This window comes from Archocentrus centrarchus, chromosome 11 (genome assembly GCF_007364275.1).
Source record: "Archocentrus centrarchus isolate MPI-CPG fArcCen1 chromosome 11, fArcCen1, whole genome shotgun sequence".
In the NCBI taxonomy this organism is placed as follows: Eukaryota; Metazoa; Chordata; class Actinopteri; order Cichliformes; family Cichlidae; genus Archocentrus; species Archocentrus centrarchus.
In genome coordinates this window covers 17,591,469-17,613,947 of record NC_044356.1, presented here as the reverse complement: position 1 = coordinate 17,613,947, position 22,479 = coordinate 17,591,469, and the positions used below count along the sequence as shown (strand labels likewise).

The 22,479-nt window shown below is 41.1% G+C and overlaps 1 protein-coding gene across 1 annotated transcript in view; it reads right to left on the bottom strand.

The window, feature by feature from the left end:
• The window catches only part of znf704 (zinc finger protein 704), a 56,834-nt gene that overhangs the window by 11,941 nt on the left and 22,414 nt on the right, over positions 1-22,479 (bottom strand). The gene's annotated exons all lie outside the window — the stretch shown is intronic.

The window sequence follows — 22,479 nt, the reverse complement described above, 5'->3', positions numbered from 1 at the left end:
AACTCTATTCATACAAAAATTCAGTCTATTGCACTTTTTAACAGGCCCCAGTAAACACACTATGGACACAATCATTTACAGGAACCTCAAGAATGTAACATGTGCTTGTCTTCTTCACCTTCATCGGCCCATTGTTTTTAGACAAAAAGCAGACCTCGTGGTTTGCAAACTGCTGCAATGACTGCAACAAAAACCGCTAATTACATTCAAGTTTGTTTTGGGGTTTTATTCTGGTCCATTGCAGGCGGCTGATGCAATCATCCAGACACCATTAGAAAAATCAACAGTTAACAGAAGAAATGCCACAGTACAAAAGCAAATATAAATCTAAAATGATATGGTACAGGAGCCCTAAAGCCTGTATCATAAACACAACAGTGTTGTGCAGTTGAGACACTGTTGAGACATTCGCTTCTTCTAATTGGTGTGCAGAAACCGTAGACTACCAGACAGGCGTCTTAATCCACTGGCATGTACTCCTAAGAGAGAGGCAATCCTTGTGATCAAAGAGATGTCAATAGCTTCATTACTCACAGTATACCTGTAGTACATGCTCACTATTAATGTGACAAGCACTCTGTGTGTGTGTCTGCATGTGTGTTTTATCCCTGAGCAAGCAAGTCTTTGATCAAAATCAAATTTTTTTAAACAATTATGAACTCCTCTGCTGGTTTAGAAGAACATGACATCCACCTACTTTTTAATAGCTGCTTAGATCAAATAGAAGGTTTACTGCATTGTGATTGGTACACACACAGCACAGCTGTGGAAATAAACTTTTACTTTCCCAATAACTCAAAAGACAAACTGCACATGTTACTAAATCTCTGTATGATGGGTGTGACATGTGACCTACTGTGGTTAAACTATTCATATTCATGTACATTAAGGAACAAGCAACCAATATCTGTCCAGCTTGTAGATTGGTGTGGGAGGCTGCACAAATGTAAGTCAATAAGAAAATACAGGCAGATGTGGTGCTGCTCCACGCTGTTTAAAGTGAGGAAAAGAGGGAGTGGGAGCAAAGAATATGAGAGACTGTATTGCCCAAATTTCACAAATAAAGAAAATTTCCTGTGCATCCAACCTAATAATACTGTAGTGTGACATTCTGCAATATCTAGAAACATCCCCATGTGTCTTTTTGAGCCAGCTTAAAATGAACAAAACAAAACAAAACAAAAACAAGAAACTGATCTACTGTACAGGATGTTGGCTGCAGACATTGCACACTTCATCTGTGTTTGAAGGCCAAAAAACAACAACAATAATTAAAAAAAAAAAAAAAAAAAAAAACACAGCCGCATGCCTGATGCATGCAAAAAAAAAGAGGAAATCATGCAAAATTAAAGTGAATATTGAGCTCCTCTGCCATGCTGGAGTCTTCTGTCTGGTGCACTATCCTACTGCTAAAAAAAAAAAAAAAAAAAGGCAGGACAGGGAAATGAGAGACCTGGACAATACTGGAGACATGTAATGACTTTCCTCCACCTCTTTTAATGGACAGAAGAGAACAAAGCACTACTGTTACACCCACTTGCTGAATACCTCAGTCAGAACCCAGATGTCACTCTCTGTTTATTTTTTACGAGGGTTTTCAGGCGCACACACTTTGTTTCAAGTTGACTCAGCTTAAGAAGACAATAAGCACAGATGACATGGAAACTTAAAGCTACTAAATGTATCCGTTTTCTGTGTAGATACAGAATTTGGGGGAAAAAAAATTTGTGAATTTGGTTTTATTTGCCAAACATTTTCCATAGTGGAACAGGCCTGTTGAGGAGAACAAAGAGTGTGTTTTGCTGCTTTGGCAGCTGTAATAGGAGAAATAAAATATTAAACCCAGTGTTTGGATAAGTGACACCTTTTATACACACAGAAACACGACTGTTCATTCACGAAAAGAAGAGCGCAGCTGTTTATTGACTGTACTGTGATGAACAACTGAAAACCTCAATTACATGTGTGAAAACATATTAACATGAGCTTTACCAGGAGTGCCCTCAGGAGGACCAGGAGGACAGTAACAAACACATTTGTGATCTCAGATGAAACAGCAACTAAATGCTAATTAAGAGTGGGTTTCATTCCCCAGAACACGGTTTCCACTCGTTCAGAATGGACTTCTGGAACAGACAAGTAAGGAAATGTGATCGGTCAATTATCAGTAATGCCTCAGTCACACAGGCGTAGAGACTGGTCGGGCTCGGGAAGCATGTATTCCGACTGGCTGCTGAGTGATTGCTGGCAGATTACCGCGGTTGCCCGTAGTTTGCATGGAATATGCCAAAGTGTCTGGAAACATTCACCATCTGAGCTTCAGTGAAACGTGAAGAAGTGCAATGCAAACTGAAAACGGAGAATGTTTGCCTCAAAGGGAATCTTCTGCCTTACCACTGCAATAAACACATTTCAAAAAGCACAGCTTTTACTTTGAAGGCAAACATCCTCCGTTTGCAGTTTGCATTGCAAGGTTTCAAGTTTCACTGAAGCTTAGAGAGTAGTTTGCAAGTGTTTGTCGACAAATCAGAGTGTTCCTTGCAAACTATGGGTGACCGCAGCAATATGCTACCTAGCAAAACAATCACAAGGAGGTTTTTGGTGCAGTGCCGTATACCTCCTTGCAACCAATTTCATGCTATCGACCACCTGCAACCAATTGCCAGCCTTTTCTGGAATACATGCTTTTCCCCAGCAACCGATAGTTACCAGGGGATCACTAACTGTCTCCAGGTCTGCGTGACTAGGAGGATTTTAGGGATCTATTTTACAGCAACTGCCAACAACCTCCAGTAACCATTCGCCTAGAAGTCGGGGAATGCATATTTTTTCCATTGTGACCAGTGGGTGTCAGGGGATTGCCGGACTGTGTATTATGTTTCAACAATGTGCATCAGACTTATGGAAATGAAATAGTAATCTTATTATAATGCTGTCAAAAGATCATGGATACCTAATCCCCACCAGAACCTCTATATTTCTGTGTAGATCCACACAATCATGACATGGCTTGATGACCGTACTATGACTCTGAGTTTGTCCAGATGTAGTCAGTAAGGTTTTATTTTTGGCTGCCAGAGCTGAGCGAGAGCCCATGTTAGCTGCTATAAGTTCAAAAAGCCAAGAGAACTAAAGGGGATTTCCAGAGTTCTTTTCCAAGAAAACTGACTTTTGAGGGATTATTTTTGCATTCAATCATTTCCCTAAGATGGACCTTGCACAGGCTCAAATGCACACAATTTTGATAAAAACATTTACTGAGCATATCCCTCAGTGACAGCTTTCACAAACATTAGACACGTGAAGCTGTATTCAAAAGAGATTTCCTGACACTTCCTTTTAAAAAAAAATTAATTTGAATGTAAATATTCCAACAGGTTTATGCTGTAGAGAGGCTCTTTAAAGTCAGGATCTACTTGTCAGTAGTTTTATTGTGAATAAATGACACTTTTAAATTTATGTGAAAGTAATTAAAAGGGTATTTACTTCACAGGGGGGAAAAAAAAGAGCAATCTGAGCAGAGAACAGAAGAGAGCTAACAAAGGAAGAGCTTCAGCCTCCATTAGCTGATATCTAATTTATTACCCTTTCAGCTGTTGAATGTGATGTCATTACAGCCTCCACATAAATCAAGAAAAGAAGCTGCATGCACAAATGCCACTTTTACCCCTGACCCCACCCACCCACCACTCTACATCACCGTAAAACTTCCTGGTCACCTTGGGAGGCCATCATGTGACTGTAGATATTATTTCCACGGTAACAATGACAGACAGTAATTACTGGATGCTTTGTCAATCTTGAAATATGAAAGAGTAAATCCCAGGAAAACACATTAGGAAGACTCATAATTAAGATGTGATGTATGAGATGATGAGGAGGAGGCTGAGAGAGCGGGAAAAGGGAATTTCCCAAATCGCATTTGTCATTAGTGGCCTTATCAAACTTAGTTTCCGTCCAAGTGCTTATTATGGCTATAATTAAACACACAGGGCGAGCGTGTATGCGTGTGTGTTAGAGAGAGCCATGGTAAAACACATGATACATGTGACACAGGAGACTGGGTGGGATGGTTAATGGATCGGTAAGTGAATTCTGAGAAATTAGCTTCATACGCTGGCATGTTTGTGTGTGTGTGTGTGTGTGTGTGTGTGTGTGTGTGTGTGTGTGTGTGTGCGCGCGTGTGTGTGTGAGAGAGAGAGAGAGCGTGTCTCTGTGTGTTTTAATATTCTTACTTCACTTTATTTGTAATAAAACATCTTCCCATATCTAATCCCTGGGGCTTCCTAAAGGGAACATTATGGTGGATGTATAGCTTCATCAACAGACAACTGGAGAGAAGGTAGAGGGTTTGTTTACTAATGCAGATTACATGAAATGGATCCATGTTATTTTATCTTGCTGCAGGCTATTCATAAATGGAAAATGAGTTTACACTATAGATGCTGTTAATGTTGCTAAACCTTTAGAGACCGATAAGGTTTTCTAAATGACCTGAACAAAGGCCATGGACTGTCTGATGCTTCTGTTCAAGTAGCATCACCAAACTGAATTACCGCTATTCAGTTTACAGCTGCCCCTGAGCTCTTTTACTCTAAAAAGGCAAATATGTAACTGTTAATGGACAAGCCTCCCATGAGATCATTTCACATTTACATAGACTCAACCACCTCTTCATTAGATACACCTGTTCAACTGCTTGATAACACAAATCTAATCAGCCCATCACATGGCAGCGACACAATACACGGTATGCACAAGAGCATCTCTGATCACAAAACATCAAACCTCAAAGGAAACGGAAAGCACAATATGCACAGGCTCATCAAAATTGGACATTATAAGACTGAAAAACATTGCCTGAAAAAAAATGATTGAATTAAATGTTGCCTGGTCTGATGAGTCTTGATTTATGCTGTCAGTAGGGTCAGAATTTGGTACAACTACGAAAGCATGGACCCATCATGACTTGTATCAGCTTGTATGAGTTCACTGTGCTCAAATGGCCTCCTCAGTCACCAGATCTCAATCCAATAGAGCACCTTTGAGATGTGGTGGAGTGAGAGATTCACATCATGGATGTGCAGCTGACAAATGTGCAGCAAATATGTGATGCTATTATGTCCATTTGGACCAAAATCTCTGAAGAATGTTTCCAGCACTTTGTTGAATCTGTGCCACAAAGAAGGCACAGGTTCTAAAGGCAACCTCATACCTAATAAAGTGACCAGTGAGTGTATGCTAGTGTCCACAGACAACATTCCCATGAGATAATTATAAAGACACATACAATATTACACTTTATTTTAAAGGCACAGAGTAATTATAATCTTGTGTGCTGCTTCCTTTTCCTCCCTGCTCTCAGCTCTAAATTTAAAATGCATTGTTGGTACTAAAGAAAAAAGTTTTAATTAAAAGTGGAAAGACAACATAAAAGATAAGATAATTATGGTTGTGCATAATAATTTTTTAATTATTGAATAACCCGCCTGATATTTTCAAAATTTAAAAAAATCTAATTATTTTTGGTTTGTATGTTCTCTCGCTCTCTCTCTCTCTTTTTTGTTCAACCATCAGTCAAAAAAAAGAAAAACCTCGAGAGACTGTATACTATCACATATTGGAAATGCAGAAAATGTCTCAGCTCTAAGAACAATTCATTAAAGCAGCTGAAATATGCAACTCCCCGCACTTTCACTGGAGCTTTGTTAGAAATCAGTGAAGTCTGCAAATTTCATGAACCAATAAGGTGGAACCTCTCCCACAGACGCACCCAAAAACAACAGGAGGGTCAGACAGATGTCAATCAACCGCATCTTGCGCAATCCACAAGAAGAAGTTTCCGAGCAGAAAAACTTTTAGTCTTTTGTCACATTTTGACACAGTTTATGCACCGAAACTCCTCGGTTAGGTGAAGGTGAATTTCATAGTCATTCAACACTGAACGAGCCTTAGAGAGCGATTTTGACAAGAAAGGCTTGAGGGCACAATTTTCGCATTTGTGCGCGCTCCCACACAGGCCTAAGGCAAGGTTTAATCCTATCTTTAAAAAAAAAAAAAAAAAAAAGATTTCACCTTGTATTAATAGACAGGTTTAGGCTGGCTGACAGGCTAAAGAGAACCAAAAGCAAAAAAGAAAAGCAAAGTTGATTTAGGCCAGTTGTTGCTGTGTGGATTTCTCACAAACACCTGTAGATCACTGCCCGACTGCTGAGAAAATCATGAACATATGCTGGAAATGAAAGATTAGAAACTAAAGAAGTTATAATTAGAAGTAGGGATAAGACGGTATTAACCCTCTCTGGGAATGAAGACACAAGTAGGACAACAGCTCCCTCTTCAGGGACTGTGATGAGCTTGGAGGGAGATGTGGCAGTTTGCCAATATGCCAGTGGACTGTGTGTGTGTTTGTGCAACAAGTGGTGAAACTCATGCTTCCATAGCCAGATGTGCCTACTCTTTTTAGGCAGTGAATACAGCAAAACAAAGGGCCTCCATGAGAACAAGTGAGACAGGAAGCTGGATCACTTTTTTTTTTTTTTTTTTAAATGTATGATGTCAGGTTACCGCCATTGGCGGTGGGGGGTGGGGGTTCGGTTTCAAACAAAACACCGGGCAGGAGGAGAGAATAACAGGGGGCTCATGTTACCGTGGTTTGACAGGTAGATGGCCAACGAAATATAGGCCTGGTTTTTGTTTTGTGAGTTAGGCAATCAGACATTCCCTTTATCAAAAAAGGGAAGTTTCACTGTAATGCTCTCTTAAAAAACACAAATTCCGTTAATTCACACCCGAGAGCTGCTTGGTACAAGTTTACCACCGCAGCAGATGGTGCAGCTAAAGGATAAGGTAGTGGACAGTAGTTAAGCCATCAGAGGGAGAGCTCATACACCAAATATACCAAGAAATTCCCCACATGCTCAAAAAAAAAATGCTCCGTATCACTCCTTATCCCAACATTTGGCTGAAAATACTGAATTCAACATTCCTCTTTTTTCACAGTTAATGAGGAAAAAAACCTCTGGTCTGAGTGAGTAACTTGATCCCATCAGTGCCATAGACTCCTTAAAATGCCTAATCTTTGTTTTTCCCTCTCTCCACATTCCTTTTTTTCCCCTGAAATGACTTCAAACTAACTGGGCCAAGGTCAGTCTCTGCACACAAACACATGCACAAACCCCTGGTCGCTTTACTTTATATATCACCCAAAAACTATCAGTCATTTTTAATGAAGGCAGCTGAAAGGTGTGGTGGGTTACAGGAATTCCCCTGAAACACAGGCCAGCGCTGCCAAGCAACCCCCCCCCCCCCCCCAACTCCTACGCTCTTCCGTCTTACGCTCCATCCTCTCTCTCCTCGCCTTCCCTTCGCCCCTGCTGGACTCTCTCGCTCACTTTTCACTCCGAGTGCACTTTGAGCTTCTTTGACTTTTTGTTGCCACAGATCACGGTGTGAGCGAAGTATGGGTGCAAGGAAGAGTGTGTGTGTGCAAATCGCTGCATGTGTGTGTGTGTGTATTTTGGCTTCTCTCTTTTCTGCCATGTGGGGCAGGGTGGTCTACTCGTTCATAACAGCCACTGGACTATGAAGTCTATTTCCTCCTCAATAAGCTTTTATAAATCAGAGCTCTCCTCCTCTCCTATCTGCTTGTCTGACCCCCACCCCACCCCACAACACACACACACCCACACCCACACCCAAAGGAATCTGCATATGACATGGCGCTAACATGCATGAAGGGCACAGCTTTTGATTGGCAGGTGTGTACGAAGGGAGACACACAGGAATTTTCTTTGACATGCTTGTGTGCATCCTTCACAGATGTTACTGATAGCAGTCCTTTGTTGATAAACACGCATAAACGCATTTCTATAAAACGTGAGACATAAACAGCGGGCCAGATTAACGCAGAACATTGCCTATTGAATTTCCTAAAGAGCACCATGTCCACGCTATTCACAAAGTGTGCATGATTGGGTCCATGAGGTTAGTACACATCCTGCCAACAGCTGCAAGACAGTGTTTGCCTCTTCACAAAGTCAAACATGGCTTATAAAGAAGCATCATTTTTTATGGCTGCAAAAGAAATTAAACAGCATATGGAAGGTGTGTCCAAAATACATAATCTTGCTTTAGTGTTGCCCGTTTGCTTTTTTATACACTGGGAGCATGAGGTGTTCTGGCAGGCAGGTTCATGCATTTTCAAATGCTGACACAACTTATGATATTTCAGCTGTTTAACACATAATGAAGTTACAGTGATATGGTGAACATGGGCTCACAACATGGGCTTAAAGCTCAGAATTTCAGCTTTAATTGCAAGCCATGAACAAAATGCTGCTTTAAAGTTTAACAGTCATTTCAATACACAGCCACCTCTTTGCAGCGGCTCAAACGAAATGCCTACTTTTTAACGTTTTATGTGTATTTTGCAACATTCGGTGCCTTGTGTCTGTAACCCCACTGATGTCAAGAACAGCTGAGCTGTTTTTCCAAGCCTTCACTGCAGCTGTCTTCAGTGGGGTTTTTTTGTTTTTGTTTATGGGACTTTCTGCCTTTAGTTTTGTCTTTCGCAAGAAAATGAATGCATGATTGGCTTAAAATCAGGCTGGTGACTGAGCCATTGCATAATACTCCACTTCTTTACCTTTAAAAATGTCAGAGTTGCTCTCACAGTATATTTAGGCCATTGTCCATTATCCATCTAGCCAACTTGGCCTACATGTTGTGAGCAAAAGTAAAGAGCTATACACTTCACAATTGAACTGGAGTCTCTTGTTTTCAGTCAGTAAAACAAGTAACTTAGTGCCCATCACCAGACATGCACCTCACAACTTCCACCACACCTGTCCATAAAGCACAGGGACCTAACTGCCAGTACTGCTACATGGTGGCCATTTGCTGTGCAAGTATAACACATCTGGGGTGAAAGTTATTAAAAGTGATTCTGTTTCTTCACTGAGTTAACATTTTTTTTCCATCCCATAACCACAAGAATTTGGAACTTGTCCACTTGGAATCTGGAAATGAATGCGATTATTATAAATATTTATTTTATTTTATTTTTTACATTCTCTGACATACCAAATTAACTGAACTGTCACCCAGTGATGAAAATAACCATACTGTCACGATCAGTCACAGCTCTTGTGGCAGCTTTTTCTTCGTATTTGATCAGTGTCTCTAAAGCCAGTTTGAGATTAACAAATGGTCTGCAGTGATGCAAATGCTGTGTGTCAAGGCGAAGCTGTCGATGTACCAGTCCGTCTACATTTATACCCTTCCCTGCGGCCACGAGGGTCGGACAGTGACTCAAAGAATGCGACTGCAGATACAAGTGGTGGCAATGAGCCAAATGATGTTTTGGCTACTCCTCTACATCAAAAGGAGCCAGTTTAGGTGGTTTGTGCAACTTAGAATGCCTCTTGGGTGCCTCCTAGGTGAGGCGATTCAGGGATGTCCAACTGCGACGAGGCGGCAGAGCAAACCCAGGACACGCTGGAGTGGTGGCCTGTCAACACCTCCATTTCATCCCAGAGGAGCTACAGGTGATGGATGGATTTTTTTTTCAAGGAAAAGTTCAATTTAATAATCAAAGGATACAACTGTATTCTGGGTTTCAGTCTGCTTGTTGGACAACACAAGACATCTGGTGACTTCACTTTAGGCAGTAAAGATTTATGAGCTTTTCCACAGTATTCTCAGAATACACCAACTGATTAATCCTTTTAAAGCAGAGCTAATTTTGTTTATTTTATCTCAAGGTTTTGTCAAACCCTGGTTAGCTGAAGAGTTATCCAAATTAAAATGTATTAACATTCATTTTTCTGAACTGCACATCTGTTTTGGGAGTCACACAAACAGACACACACATACAGCCATATAATCAAAGGACCTAGTCATCTTTCTAGCCATAACAGCATATGCACTGGCCTTGCAGCCAACTTCTTGAAATAGGAGCCATGGGCATCCTTCCCTTTATTGCAGACTCTGCTTCAGCCCTTAGAGCTGCAGTGCCAAACCTCCATCTGATTCACTGTAACATGAGTTTTATGGTGAACTGTAGTCCAGATTCTTCAGTGCTAAAATATGGGCCCCTCTTCTTAGAAATGTCAAGATACCCACATTTAGTGTGGAAACATCACAATGGAAAAAATTTTAAAAAACAGATGGTGTTACATTACAAGCAGCCTTGTTTCTAGATTTAGAGAGGAGACCTTGACTGAACCCATCACACTACACACAAACTAATAACAATGCCGTGCTTAGTCATGATTGTAAATGTGCAGTATCATCCCTGTTGTAATCTGGCTTGTTGTAATGCTGACGTGGCATTTCTGACAGAATATCATGGTCCTTTGGTTTATTAAAAATAAAAAAAGTCTGTCTGTCTATCTCCTTTGTTTTGAAAATGGAGCCTAAAACCTTAACACTCACTCAGACTATGGGCTGAGTCCACTGCTGTATTTTGAATGGCAATGGCCTGAATAACATTTGACAAACTATACACTGACTGAGAAAGACATCAACAAACTTGCAACCTTCCACCCCAGGTGCTTTCAAAGACTTCAAAAGATCGTCTGGACTGCAACCATCAGCAACCGAGACCTGCTGGAAAGAAGCCACACAGACTCTCATGCTGACATCCTGAAGAGAAAGCGCTGGAGGCGGATCGGCCACGCGTTTCAGAAAGGTATCACAATTACCGAGATTGCCCTGCATTGGCACCGGGAAGAGAAAGCGCAAATGTCCCAAGATCACATGGAGGAGGACTGTAGAGATGGAATTGAAGGAGATGGGTCACACCTGGGCCAGCGTACAAAGGGTGGCCAAAAATCACCAAAGACAGAGAAGTCTAGTTGCTGCCCTATGCACAACCAGGTAGCTGAAGGAGCCTACCTACACTGACTGAAAGCACAGCAACTTCACAGCTGCAACACTAACATCTTACCTCAAACACATAAGAGTTCGCAGTCATTCTTTTTTATACCATAAAAGGGGGTTCATGTTACGGGGTAAAACTGCAAACACACAAAGATGAAACTACATGACTTTTTTGTATCTTCTCTGATTTAGAAAAGAAAAAAAAAAAAAGACAGCACATCCTCAGAAAATTCATGTGCTGTGAAGTTCCTAGAATTCACTGTCACTAATGAAGTGAGGACAAGACATAATTATGAGCGACTGCTGATTTTCAAAGTTATAAAGATCAAACACGGAGACAGGACTGTGGTGAAGAAACTGCTTTATGTGATTAATATCAGTCAAACCCTGGTACGCGTTTCTCAAGAGGCAGAGCAAAGTGTTTTTGGTTTTCATTGGGGGGAGTATGTTAATAGCCTGAAAAATCCACCTAACCATCATCATCTTCGTAAGCAGTGAAAATCCTGCACAGAATCTAATGTAAACAGCACAGAGAATGGCTTATTGGACGTACAGGGCTGGTCACGTATAGATTAGAGAAGATGAGGAAGTCATTAAGACCCAACAATATTATTGCTGAGAGCCACAAAGCGGCTAATCATTGGCATTCGGTAGCAGCTAATTAGTTGATTACACATTAGCATGTTTTAGTTGTCAGTCTCTCTCTCTCCCTATCTGTCCTCCAAAAACACAAAGTCGAACACACCAAACAGAACAGACACCTGTGCAGACGGACATGCACCGTTTGCTCGTTTAGCGGTTTTAAACAACAAAAGCAGCACTCAGAGGCAGTTTTCTCATAGCCAAGGCTCTCTGCTAAGAGAAAAACAGGGCGTGGCATGCATTAGCTGGGCATGAAGCCAAAGGCCTCTGTGTGTCCATGTGTGTATTGCTTCCACGTGCAGACAGACAGTCACAACTGTACAGTAAAAATGTTTGCAGATCAACACAGGAAGTTGCATGCCTTTGTCCTACTCTGCCTCTAATGCACTAAGAACAGATGTGGTACGTTTCATGCACAGATTGAGCCTGTTTTTCACATAATATTCCCCGAGTGTTTACTTCATTACAGGTACTCAAAGTGTGTTCTTCTGTGGCTCGATCTCATTCTTTGTTGGAGTCCACCTGATCTTTAGTATCACAGAAAACAGCCTCTCACTACACACCTACACCGCTGGGAGAGACTGTGCGCTCATGCACACAAAGACGAGAAGAAATTAGATCACAGATGTAAACAGACACACATGTGTAAGGGGGGAAACAATTATTTACACTTAGATATACGAGTTTGCCTGACAAACGCACAGATAAATGTGGTTTTAAAAGCCCTCGGGCTTCAATTTTTATTTTGACAGCTAAAATTCAAATGATTTTACCATCATCTGGACCAAATAGTCTTTGAGCTGCAGATCACTCACAGCCACTCACAAAGTCAGTGAAGCTGAAAAAGTACTTATTAAAATATCTGAAAGACATTCATGTGCTACTCGTCATTGTTGACTCATAATCTCCAAAAAAAAAAAAAAAAAAAAACCCTCAGTGTCAGATCAATTTTTGGCATGACAGCTGCAAATGTTAAGCAGCAGCTGTATTCCATGACTTTCATGTATTACCGTTAAAGAGGCAAGCGGCCTTTTCTCGGAAATCGTCAGACTCCCACAACCAAGTTTAAATAAGAAAAGCATTCTATCTGCTGCATGACAACAACCAGCAAGGCAAGGAAATCAGAGACACTGTCATTATTTCTTGCAAAGCCATAAAATAAGACAAAGTAACACCAACCAGTATAAATCATAATAAAATACTGAAATGTTGCTTTAGGTCTTCAAAGAAGTGAGGAAACTGCTGCAACCCATTCAGATGGTTTACGAGCCGTTGATCCTGAACATACTGTATGAACAGAACCAGGAGTTAAAGGGTTTTCAAGTGTTGTTATTTCTATTCAGAGACTATCACTCAAGAGCACAAACTAGTGATAAGCAGCAGTATGTTTTGAATAAAGGGAGTGTTACTTATCACTTTCTCTCGCCTCCTCTCGCTTTTCTATTAAAATGAAGAACTTCACAAGGATCAGATATTCACAACAGTTTTGTTTATGACCCACTCAGACTATTTTGTGTACAAGGATTGGCTTTGAACTCAAATGTTAATATGACAAATGTGAGTGAGGGGTATTTAGGTGTATGAAAGAATCCTTTGGTGTTTCTTTTTCCTCAGGTAGCATGTGCATGTGTTTATAGAGGGATAGCGCTGCAGGGTCAAGAAATATGCCGTCAGAGGGTACATGTGTGTATGTATGTGTCAGTTTGATGTATATAAATCCTGATTTGTTCCCATTTCATATCCACAGAGACAGTTAATCCTTGAGCATCTGAAATGAGGGTAAATGACCATCCACTCTCCCTGCTGCCCTTTACCTTTTAATATATCGTTTGACTGGCACGCACGCACACTTCAGGAGTGTGTCCTAGATTTGCACTTTAGGTTGGAGTTTCTATTTAGATCCTAGCCTGTAGGATAAGTGTGAACATAAACACATTTGATGTTATAGGTCAGTTTCTACATATGTACCAGCCTCTGGGTGAGGTGTACACACACACACACACAACACACTTTGACCACTAACAAAGGGTTTCCATTCCCATAGTAGCAGTTGAGGAGACTAACAGGTAAAAACACACTTAATGGCTCATAACAAGAGATTTTTCTAACCTGCTGCATCAACTGGGTATCACAGTAAAATGTGAAATAGTTGAGGAAAAACTGATCCATGTTTTCATATTCATAGGCAGGAATGATCACTTTTTGTTTTTACCAAGTTGTTTTTATGACACCAGCTACCTTATTAGGTGCACCTTACTAGTACCATAATACTAGCATGGTTCAAACATGGTGACTGTGGAAGCCATTTGAGGACAGTGAACTCACTGTCAAAGTCAAGGAGCCAGTTTGAGATGATTAGTTGGTCCCAAGGGTGCAACGTGCAAAGAAAAAAAAATCCTCCACACCATTACACCACCTCCAGTCCAAACATTTGATTCAAAGTAGGATGGATCCATGGTTTCATGTTTTTACACCAAATTCTGACACTACCATCCAAATGTAACAGCAGAAACCAGATTCAAAGACTCAGACAAGGCAATCTTCCAATGTTCCAATTTCTAATTTTGATCCTGTGTTAGCTGTCAGGAGTGGCACCCAGTGTGGTCTTCTGCTGCTGTAGCCCATCTGCTCTTCAGAGATCCTCTTCTGCATACCTCGGTTGTAACGAGTGGTTATTTGAGTTACTGTTGCCTTCCTATCAGCTCAAAGTAGTTTGGCCATTCTCCTCTGACATCAACAAGGCATTTTCACCCATAAAACTGATGCTCATTAAATATTTTCTTTTTTCATGCCATTCTCTGTAAACCCCAGAGATGGTTGTGTGGGAAAATCCCAGTAGATCTGCAGTTTCTGAAATACTCAGACCAGCCCATCTAGCACCAACAACCACACCATGTTTATGTCACTTAAAATCATCTTTCTTCCTCATTCTGATGCTTGATTTGAACTTCAGTATGTCATCTTGACCATGTCTACATGCCTAAATAGACTGAGTTGCTGCAATGTGATTACCTGATTAGATAACCGCATTAACAAGCAGTTAAACAGGTATACATAATAAAGTGAATATGGGTGTAAATGCACAATTGTGTTTTTACATTCTAGCATCTGCAGTCATGAATGCTTATATTCAGTCAAGATACAGAATCTGCTGCTTTTTTATAGCTTTTTTTTTTTGTATCGACTTTAGTCTTGACGTACTGAACTGCTCCCCGATGACAATGCTATCAATGCATCTCTGCATGCCTTCCTCAGAGCTGAATCTACACTTGAATCAAATAAGCACCTTGACAAAACACGCAACAGTGAAACATGAACAACAAACGCAGTCTTGTCTCCTCTTTTTTAGGCGAAAAGAGAATACACAAACATACATCAGCAACTCTGGAAAGCTGTGATCTGAATCTGTTTGTTAGCTGAACTTTTGCACCCAGAAATCATGACAATCTGTTGTCAGCAGACTGCACACAAATATTATCTGGATTACCAACGATGTGAAGCATGAGGAGACTGTGAGGCATCATCGTATTGTGTTTCATCTTTTCCTGTCTAATGGTTTTGGTACCATTAAACACTAGAGGGAACAAAAAAACAACTAAAATCCAACTACATGGAGGGTCCTGATATCAGGTGGTTTCAGACGGTGGCAGGTAATCACAACATCCTTAGTTGGAAGTCATTTTCCTTTCCCCTCCCTTTATTTCTCTGTCTCTACTTTAACCTGTATAATTAAAAAAAGGCACTAAAAATACAATTAGGAAAAACAAGACAGCAAAAACTTCAACAAAAATAAAACTATGAATAGAAATCTTTGAGGTTGTATTACAAAAAAAAAAAAAAAAAAAAAAAGGATTAGCTAACAATACAAGGGGTGCAATAGGAGGAAGAAAGAAAGGGTAAGAGGTGGGAGTAAGGATAAGCCATCTTAGCAAGCACACACACACACACTGAGTGATGGGCTTTCCCTGAATTGATGTTGCTGAATGCCATAATGAGCAGAGGGAATACACAGGGATCTCACTGCTCCAAGCTATTCATTTAGCTTCGTGTGTGCATGTCACAACATGTGAGTGTGTGTGTGGGTGTGTGTGTGTGTGTGTGTGTGTGTGTGTGTGTGTGTGCATATGAGCGTATGAATAAATGCGCCACGTTCTGTGAGATGTTTATGTTTCGGTGCCCTAGTATATACGCGCCTGAATACAGGGCAGCCGTGTGGAGGGGTATGACTGTGTGACTCTGCAAAGTGTCCAGCAGTTTCCCTTTATTTCTTCCTCCGTCCGCCTGCCATCTCATTCATCTCTGTTTGCATCTCCTCCAAGTGTGTTTTTTTTTTTTTAAAAGGTTGGGATGCTAGTTTAAAAACAGAACACAATGATTTGCAAATCATTTAAATGCTTTATTTAACTGATAATAGGAAAAGAAGGGCAACCTGTCAAACGTTGAAACGGAAATTTGTTTAGTTTTTAAAATATATGATCATTTTGACTTTGCTACAGGGACAGGCTTACCACTGTGTTGCATCATCTCTTTTAACAACAATCTGTAAGCATCTGGGCACTAAGGAAACCAGCTGCTGGCTGCTGTAGTTTTAGAGCTGAAATGCTTTCCCTTTCTTGCTTGCTATAGAATTTCACCCACTTAACACTTTGGAGCCTCCTTTGTTGTATTTATTTTATTAATTTTGGTAATGTGCCAAATGCTTTCGATGGTCTGAACTGAACTGGTCTGAACTGTGAGGTTTTGTACTGTATAACTACAGAGACACGGTGCTGCAATAAGTGCAGCATGTGGTTTGGCACTGTTGCTGAAATAAGTAGAATACTCCAAAACTTTTATATAATTAATAATGTACTGGTGCCTTGCAAGCTGCCATGGACACCAATCAGAGATGCTGGCTTTTAAAATATATGCTGATAATGTGTCAAATGGATCCACTCCTCTTCAACCTGAGAGATGTGGGATGAATAATTTCCAAAAAGAATTTCAGATTTTGGTTCATCAGACCACAGCAGCGTGTTCCACTTCACCTCAGCCCACCTGAAAGGAGTTCATTTAAGCTGAATTTTTTTTTTTTTTTTTGCATTTCTGAGCCCATGCACTAATTTCCACTGGAGAATCATGTCTGCTTCTAATGGAAGGACATCTGAGGACTATTTCGACCATTCAGCATCGATTTTTAAGCCATATTTCTTGTGTAAAAACACATCTCCAGATTCTTTGAATCTTTTAAAGATAGTATCATTGAAGACAATAAACTTACTAAAGTTGCTGCAATTTCATGTTGAGAAATGTTATTTTTCAATTCCTGAACTAAACACCCTAGCAGTCTTTGACAGAGTGCTGAACTCCTACCCATCTTAGCTTCTAAAAGGCTCTTAGTAATGTTTTTTAAAACTGAATGTTATCATGAAACAACTTTTCCAGTATTTAATTTTTTTTTGCCTATGTACCATTTTTAAAATGTTTTATGTTTTCTTCATACTATTTTATCCTCTCTCTCTCTGCTCTTTCCCTTTCTCAACCCCAACCAGTCGCTGTGGATGGCTGCCCCACCCTGAGCCTGGTTCTGCCGGAGGTTTCCTCCTGTTAAAAAGGAGGTTTTCCTTCCCACTGTCACCAAGTGCTTTCTCGTGAACTGAACTGAAATGAAATGAACTGAATATAGGGTTTAAATCATTTGCAGATCACTGATTCTGTATTCATTAAAATGTTACAAAGAATACCAATTTTTTTTGGAAACAGGATTGCACCTCTGCCTCTGATTATTAATAAGCCTCAAACAATGGCATGTGAGACTGAAGTATCTGATCTCTACATGACAGCAGAGATGCAGCTATGAAAGAAAACGTTTGTGAATCCCTTTCTCCATGTCTGTCACTTTTTTCTATAGAGCTTTCTGACTCTGAAAATCCATTAAGCTTAGCAACTGAATTACTTGACAAGCATGGCTCAAACATATATTTGTGAGATATGCCTGGAAACAAAGTAGTTTTAAATGACGCATAGATGTCATAAATGGGACATTACCAGCTACACATAGCATAACTCTGACTGACAGTCACACAGGAACGCTTTTATGCACATAACTTTCAGCCACAGAAAGCATGTTTCAGTCATTACAAATGTACTGTTCACATGCTACAAAATTCATATTATAATCGCAAATAAAAATAACAAGTGGATCCCTGTATGACACAACTTCTACACAGGCTGGATAGTAAAAGGGCAGAGCAGAAGCTTCTATGCTTCACTGATTTCTACCCAGGATATGTTCAGGTACAGTCCTGAGTGCTGGTCATCACTTCAGCATCAGTCAGAGCCCAAACAACAGCAACACTTACAATTGTCTTGCATAATTGCAAGTCAGTTATAAGATATTACAGTTAGCAGGTATCCAATCATTTACAAAGACTACTTCTTTCCTGCCCATTTGCTTTACTAAAAAATATTAATACTGGAAAATGGTTGAACGGGATACAAGTTCAACAAATTCTACCTAAGTTGAATTTAATGTCAAACCTCCTGTTCCTTCTTTTTCCAATTTTCCTTCAAGAACTGAGTATATTTACTCCTGCAGCTACCTTTCACCTCATCAGTGTTTGCGTTACAGTGTTTAGTGTTGAGAGCGGTGGTGATTATGGGGTCATAAGAGCAGCTGGTATTAGCCCAAAGTGTTCTTTTCTCTCCACCTGCCCTCTGGACACCTGCCAATAAGTGCCATAAACCACAGACATAAAAACACACACAGGCACCCTTTTATCACTGCTGAGCTTGATTATAAACACCTTGGCTGTAACCACAGCAGATGAAGACAGGCACATGCCCACACTTCCACACACACACACACACACACTTCCAGCGCTTCAGCTCCCTGGAGAGCAATACACACATTGGAGAAAGGGGCCTCTTTCCCAATTACACTTTGAGGGAGATGGTTTCTGTGTGTGAGACAGCGTGCGTGTGAGTTTGTGTGTGCGTGCTTGCTGAAGGTGCTCGTAAACCCTCTGGAGATCAAGTTGATGGAGAACATTAAAACAAGCCTATCAGCTGGTTCAATCACTTCACCTAGCCTCCAGGCAGGACAAAGGATCTGCCTGCCACTTCAACATCTACCTAAAAGCCTTTTACTTACACCCCCCCCCCCCCCCCCCCCTCATCCTCTTCTCATTCTTTCTCTATGGCCCTTCCCTCCCCAATTTATTTGCTAATTGTGCAACATTTAACCTTTTGTTCAGGAAAAGTTGACTGCACAGCAGCGTTTAATGCTTGCAGTCGCTCTGCAGACACCTTGCAGGGGCTGCTAAAGAGTGCCTTTCCCATTAGTACTGGCAAACACAGAAACAAACAACAAAAATCACCCATTAGCAGCGAGATAATCAATCCAAGATACAAGATGTTTGTAGGGACTTTCTGTTGAATCTTTCTTTGGCACAGAAAAAGAAAGAGGGGAGAAAAAAAAAAAAGGACAGTGAGATGGGAAGGGTGTGTCTTTGGGGAAAGGTCTGCGCTAGGCGAGCATCATCTCTGATTAATTTACTCCTGTGTGGTGTGAGGGTGTGACACCGACCAAGAGGAGACAGCTGTGACAAAAAGAAAAAAAATGAAAAAACAAAGCGAGGGGAGGGAGGGAGCTAGAGACCGAATTAGAGAGAGCCCCCCCCTTCCTTCCCAACATGTCAACAAGTCCACACAAAGACCCCTCCATCTAATATAGATCTATACAGATACATCCGTTCATTAGCGTGCACATTTTTAAGAGAAATTTCTCTCTACTCGCAACTTCTGCTTAATCTTGCATGAAAATAGAAATACTTTGTATATTTGTAGCATGTTAAGCCTTCTAAATCAAATCAAGTTTGCACAGAGACTAAAAACATTTAAAGAGTAGGAAATATAATTTTATCACGACAAAACGCAGTCCTGAACTGTCCTACCGTCTGTTTACAGTCGTATCTGGCACCGTTTTAAGTACACGCTGTCTCCCGCTACTCAGGCTCTACCATTTGAAGAGTTGGGGCAGCCTATACACAGCCTGAGGAAGCAATTCACTGTTAATGGTTGGGTGGGGATACAAAACAGTAATATTTTAAAAGTATCTGCAGTAAAAAAAAAAAAAAAGATATAACCCCACTGTCTAAAACAAAAACTTTGAGCAAATACCCAGAAGAATTGGTCCTGTTATAAAACAAAGAGGGAGGTCACAAGAAATACTGATTTTATGTAGATTACTGCACACGTACAGCGTGGGAATACTTCGAGAAAACAACGAGCAGCACAGGAATCTGTAGGTCCCACAAACAAAGAGAACTGCTCCACATTATTGCTGCATTATTAATAACTGTGTAGGATATCTGCATTCTTCGAAGCACAGCCTGCATCGTGGTCTGCAGGATGATTTCACTCGACAGGAAGGATTTATTAAATGCGCATCCAAATACAAGTGTGGCAGAAATTACAATAAAACCTGCCGAAAGGAAAACCTATAAGCTACATGAATGTGACTGGACTCCCGAGTTGCACTGCCACCACCTGTGTGTATGTCATCATGCCGCTCACGTCTTCAGTGCTAATGCTCTAAGCAGCCGCGAGCGAGGCCACAAATTGATGGACGCTCTCAACCAGCTAACGTGTCAATTGTCACTTAGCATTTGGGTCAATGCTGGATCCCTCTGCTTACAACTGTATGGAATCAAAAGGTAAACAAAAACAATATGATGACACTTTGCTGTCTATCTGCCTGTGATATTATCAGTTTCAGATATGTGATGGTTCTGATTATTAGTCATTAACCCTGCCTGTGGGGGGCAACTACAATTGACTGGCATATTTGCATAGCAAATTGGAGGTGTGTGTGTGTCCAGTGGGCATCTGTATACATGCTCAGTATACTGCATGTTAATTCCTGTGCACGTTATTAATAAAAGCTCAATAATTAACATTTTCCTTTTGAGAATCTAACAGGGAGAAGATGCAAAAACTGTGGGCACATTTGAAAATTTGAGGTTCTCAAAATTCGACACAGCTCTTTGTAACCAAACGCTCAGATAAACAACTTGTATCTGCCTCGGTGTGTTTGCAGCTACTGATTTCATATGCTGCTGTAATTTTGCCACACTGCCTCTTCTAGAGCTCAGCAGCAGGCTAACATCTCTTATGTCAGTCAGAGGAAAAACACGGTCACATACACATACACACAAAGCAGGCAGAAAAGAGAGAGAAGACAAAGGAAGAGAGGGAGGGCTGGACTGTGGGAGGGTGGGAGAGACACAGATCATGGGGGAGCGAAGGGGGAAATGAGCAGGAAAGCAGAGATGGAGAAAGTAAGATAGAATGAATCCAGCGAGTCAGGGGAGGTAGAAGCAGGAGGGAGAGAGGGAAAGTGATGGAAAGCAGCATTGGAAAGCTCGTGTAGTCATCTGGGCAATCAGGGACAATGGAAGAGAGATGTAGGTAATAAAAACAAAGGGAAATGATTGGACAGCGAGAGGACAAAGTGTACTGTAAGTGGGGAAACAGAGGGGGAGATAAAGGAGTAAGGGGAGGAACAGTTTTCTCTTTGTTTTTGCGAAGATCACTGAGACGTCTTCTCTCACACAGCAAGATACAGACTGAACCCAGAAAACACATTCACTTCTCATCTAATGCAATATATAAAACTAACTATCAAGTCTGATTTGGTACCATTACAACTTTATCCAGGTTAGCGAAGCCTATGGCTTTGACTGACATTGTTACTGGATGGAAGTGTGTGTGGCTGAAGTTGATATGAAGTCAAAGTCATTACCAATGCTCCCCACAAAGACTTACAACAAGGAAGCTGAAGGAAGCAACCATATTTACACTGATGTCAATGAGAGGTCCTGAATTATTCATGCTATATGGAGGAGTGTGGCTATGTAACATGGTTTATGGGCATGTTTGCACACCTAAGCTGGAGAAAAAGCTTTGGTGTGACTGTCTAAAGGGGGTGTTGTGTTTCTCTCCATCAAGGCTGCAGAAGTGAAAATAAAAGAGGGAGCTTTGAAAGAGAGAGACACACACACACACCCACACACACACAGCATCTGCAGCTCTGCAGCCCTCTGGTTTGGCAGAACATCAGAGTCCCACCTGACCCAAACCCCTAAAATGACTACACACACACACAGACACACGGTCCCGCTCGCATGGGAGTCGAGTTCAGCATGTGGAACCCAAATCTAAACAATAACAACCTCGCTTGCAGAGCTGGTAGCTCACGTGACCGAAGCTACGGGCTCCCATTGTTTACAGAGGGAGATGGTACTGAAAGGGAGGTGATGAATCTCTAAGTTGGGGCAAACAGCAGCTTTGTTGATATTAAGAACGCTCTGTTGTCGGGGTGGGGTGTTTGTCTAGGAAAACAGGAGATGGTCTGAATAATCTTTCCAAATTGGGGTTGAGGGAGCAACTGTACCAGCTGTCTTCTGAAATCCACCACCACCCTCAAAGTGTACACCCACACTCCACACACACAAAGATACTTTTATCATCTACCTCAAAGCAAGAAGTTCCACTGCTGGCTGTTTAATTGCTTACAAGCTGTTTTGTACAGCTACGAGCGACAACCTGAAGATGAGCAGCGCTGTTAAAAAAACAACAACTAACCTTTACCTTCAGGGGTTGTGTGTCTGTGTGTATACAGTAAGCATGCCTGCCGGCTTGCAGGTGAAGCTAATGAAGCTAATGACAAATGTCTTTGAAGAACAAAGGACGGCGGAGAAAAAGAGAGAGACACAAAGAGAAAGTGCAAGAGGGTAAAAAGAGAGACGGGGAGAATATTGCACTGGACCCCTATAGAGAGGAGATACACCAATCAGGAGCTTTATCTTATTTGAAGGTTGGGTGATGTGTGCCAATGGCCAATTATGACTGAGCGCTTTTATGATCCAGCTGGGGTCCACCATTTCAAAGTTTTAGCACCACAAAAAGCAG